The sequence below is a fragment of the Adiantum capillus-veneris genome, chromosome 19 (assembly GCF_014529385.1).
Source record: "Adiantum capillus-veneris isolate H3 chromosome 19, ASM1452938v2, whole genome shotgun sequence".
Classification (NCBI taxonomy): Eukaryota; Viridiplantae; Streptophyta; class Polypodiopsida; order Polypodiales; family Pteridaceae; genus Adiantum; species Adiantum capillus-veneris.
Window position 1 is genome coordinate 73228357 of NC_140949.1, and position 4591 is coordinate 73232947.

A 4591-nucleotide genomic window follows, 5' to 3' on the forward strand; every position below is an offset into this window, starting at 1 on the left:
ATACCTAAACTGCCATTCCAGAGAGTAGTTCGCGAGATTTGCGAGCAAAACAACCTGAATTTCCGGTGGTCTCAAAGTGCAATGGGGTGCTTGCACGAGGCCGCCAATGATTTTTTTGTAGAGCTTTTCCACGACGGCTACATTCTCTCGGCCCACGCCCATAGGACAACATTGATGCCGCGAGACATCAACACACTTCGCCTTCTCAGGTTTAGGTATGACAAAACAATACCGCCTGCCGGTATTTCAGACCGAAAGATGGACACTATTCTCAGAATACCACCTATTGACAAGGTCAAAGTTCATGAAGTGTCTACACAAATGCATCGATAAAGCACCCGTCTCAACACCGAGCGGGACACAACAGAAGACGATATTGAGAGATTGGAGCAGTTACTCCTTGAGATGATGGAGGAACAAATGGCAGATGCCATCAACGACGCCAACGCTGATGATTTGTCATTGCTGTTTCCCTACTTCCATGTTGGCCTTCGTGTGTGGGGACGCATTCTGTATTTTCCTTATCACCCCCAGGAGATTGTAATTTTACAGAACTGGACGAGGGAACTCACAGACTCAATCATCAATTGCTTGCTTTGGTGCGTGCTATTTTTTTTCACAATAAATTCTTTTAATATATTCAATTTTGTATGACATGAATTTCTTTATAGTTTTGTAGTTTCAAATTTGCCCTGGAATATGCAAGATGATGTCGCCGTCCTTGACTCGAACCTCTCGGTCGTTTTGACGTCCAAGGATACATCTTTAGTGGAAGTAGTTGACTGGTTCCAGTCAGTGAACATGGATACGGTAAAAATTTTTGTTCTGGCTTATCATGAAGGGTACGCAATGTTGTCAATAGTGAAATTATTTTATCTTGAACTCTAATTTATTGTGATGACATATGTTTTGCTTATGTTTATTTGTAACAGATCTCATTGGAGTCTTGTTCTCTTATACCTTGAACGAAACCAGCGCTACCTTGCTAATTCATCCCATGGATTTCATGGTGAAGTACGTAGGTAAGAGGTTTTTTATTTTATTTGACATCGCATAGAATTTTGTTAAAAGTCGTTTATGAAATTTAATTGTATTTTCCGAGATCTGTTCGGAAGCTTGTGTCTGCTCTTGAATCTTTAACGCAAGAGAAGATATATGAGAATCTTACGATTATTAGTTGCAAAGTCCCTAAGCAGGACGATGCCTACTCTTGTGGATGGAGGGTCTTATTCAATGCAAAAATTTTGTAAGGGGTCATGCTTGATGGAAGTCATAGAAGTGTAAGCATTTGACACTCGTTTACAGATTTGTATTTTAATAAGTTAGTAGCTATGTTAATAAACATGATGTTCTTAACGCAGGTAAGAAATTTGGCAGATTATTTAAAGGCTGATGTTTCTTCGTTTAGAAACAGAATGATTGAAAACTTGATCAATTGTGCGACCATGCGTCCAGACGGAGCACGTGATGCTTTTATCCCACCAGCACCAAGGCCCGCGCCTAGGCCTCCGCCGACAAGATACCCCGTGTCTGCCACACCAACATAAGCACATATCAATATCTCCTCAGATGCCTCCCCAACCCAAGCACATATCAATATCTCCTCAGATGCCTCCCCAACCCAAGCTCCCACCAGCTCTCATCCTGAAGAAACTAGCTCCAGAATCCTCAAACCCCCCACCCAACACCTCTCCTGCTCATGAAGCAGCTCCAGAGCCCCCAAACCCCCCACCCAGCATCTTTCCTACTCATGAAGCAGCTCCAGAGCCTCAAAACCCCCAAGCCACCACCTCTCCTCAACCTCAACCAACAGCCCCCACATCACCGCACGCACAAGATTAGAAATACATTATGAAATGTACTTTTGACAAATTGATTACAAGCAGTGGATCGAAATTTGACTTTTGTTTTGATTATGGTTCAAAGTTTACAAAATGTTAAGTACAGTTTTCCAAAAAAATGAGAGAGTGAGGATCAAATGGTGTTTGGTAATGTAGAGAGCTACCTTTGTCGAGTAATCTTTGAGAATAGTATTTGAATCATTGTGGAAAGTTAGTTCACTATTTCAAGTCTGTCGCTGGTAATCTGTGCACAAAGAGTTGTTTTTTCTTGTCTGTGAGGTACCTGCAATGCAACGTACGCGATAAGACATTGGGATACATGAGGACGATAGAGACATCAACGTATAAAAGTAATACATGTAGCTTAGTACCTTTCGCATGTTACACTTGAAAACAAATTTTGAAGGCAAATTGAGATCGGACTCATTTAACAGATCCTCTCGAACCTGTCTTAAAGTGACATTTGACCTAACCACAACAACTGCAAGAAAATAATTTGAAAACCATATCTCGATGGAAATCAAGGGATTAAAAGCATCGTCACTTAAATCTTGATCCATAGCTACCAACTGACCATTCACTCGATGCCACCTCATGTAGTAGAAAGAAACTATAAAATTTTGTGATGCTATTATACACTTGCACACAACCGAGCGCTTGTCAACTTTGCACAAAATGCCTTCAGAATCACTGACATCCCAATTATCATCCAAAAAATCAAGGCAAGTTTGGAATCTAGAATAGTGTCAGCTATATATAAATATAAAATGGAAAAAGAGATATATGAAAATATAAGGAATCAAATGACGGGACCCTCATTTGTTTTTATTGAAGTATATTTATTTACAAGAGATAAGGAAAAATACCTCTAGGAAATAGGAATTTAGTGAAAGGCGATGACTGATGGTGAAAGGTATTTTTGAAGTTTTCCTTTGGAGTAGATTCACACCAAAAATAAGAGAAGCTTGTATGAGGATATTTTTAAATGGAATTAAGAGTATGCAAAATAGTAAGAAAATTGTGGTAATGGTGAGTCAATGTACATAGCATACATAGAAAAATAACGCACACCTAGGTAGAAATATTTAAATAAATACCAAAATAATTATGAAAATTCTCTATATTTAAGCCCTATATACAATGAAAGATTTACACACAAATGGGCCATAATATATTTTATTTATTTTTTTGGCTCAACTAGCCTAGTGACTAGCTAGCTGAGGGTTTTAAAAAGATATGGGAAAAGCCCCCTAACTCACGCATGCCTATGTACAATGAAAGGTAAGAATAGGTACAATGTTTAGGTGATTTTGGTAGGGTGAGGTAACTCACTATGGCAATTATGGAGATCAAAAAACGGGCTATCAATACTTGGACTGAGCTTCTTTGATATGAATTGTAAGTTCTTTGTGAATTGCAGATAATTGTTGTGTAAGATGAATAACAGCTGGATTCTTGACTTGCTAGTGTCTGTGGATATCCTGTTTGGGATGTTGACCATAATTAGCAAATAATGGAGTGTGACGGGTAGTGGCATGAAAATTGTTATTATAGGAGAATTCTGCTAGCGGTAGGAGCTAGACACAATTATCCTGGTGATAATTGATAGTACAACGGAGATACTGTTCCAAAACTTGATTTACTCTCTCTGTTTATCCATCACTTTCTGGGTGATTGGCTGAGGAGAGGTTGATTTGTACTCCGAGTAGCTTGAATAAGCTTTTCTAAAAGCTAGAGATGAATTGTGGGCCTCGATCAGAAACTATGTCATCCGGTAATCCATGATAACGATAGCTATGCTGTAGAAAGAGGTTGGCCGTACCTTTGCTGGTGATGGTTTTAGTGGTTGGAATGAAGTGTGCCATTTTTGTGAACCGATCCACGACTACTAAAATGGAGTCAAATCCTTGTGACAAGGGTAGCTCTACAATGAAATCCATGGAGATGGATGACCATGGTTTGGTTGGAATGGGCAAGGGATGGAGTAACCCATGAGGACGATGAAGAGGGGCCTTTGATCTATTGCAAGTGTCACAAGTGCCTACATACTCCTTGACAAGCTTCCACATTTGAGGCCACCAGAAGTCATGGGAGAGAAGCTCAATTGTCTTATTAACCCCAAAATGCCCTGCTGATGGAAGATCATGCCGTTGGTGAAGTACCTCCAAGCGTGTTGGTCCTGGCGGAATATAGAGAAGACCCTTATAGTAAATTAGTCCATCAATTTCTTGAAAGTCCTCATTAACCTCTTGTCCTTGTAGTTGCTGTCTAATGTTCTGAGCAAGTGGATCTTTGGCAGTTTGCGTCTTCACCTTAGAAAGAAAAGTAGAATCTTCAAGAGCTTGGATCATGGTGGCGTTTATCTTAAGCTGCTCAAGTTTCAAAATCACTGACTCTTGTTGATCAAATGTTGCGTCGCCTTCTCTAGGTGCAAGGTAGGATATTCTTGATAAGGCATCTGTCTTAGCTTGTTGACGGCCAGGTCTATAAGAGATAAGAAAATCAAACCTTGATAGGATACCACTCCACCTGGCTTGGCAACGATTCAAGACGCTGGATTTCATGAAGTATTCCAAATTCTTGTGATCTGTATAGACAGTGATCTTATGAGAAGCTCCTTCAAGTAGGTGACGCCAAGTGTCGAAGGAGTCGATGATTGCTAAGAGCTCTTTGTCATGGATTTCATAATTGATTTCTGCAGCTGAGAACTTGCAGGAATGAAAAGTCACTGGATGTACTCGACCATCGTG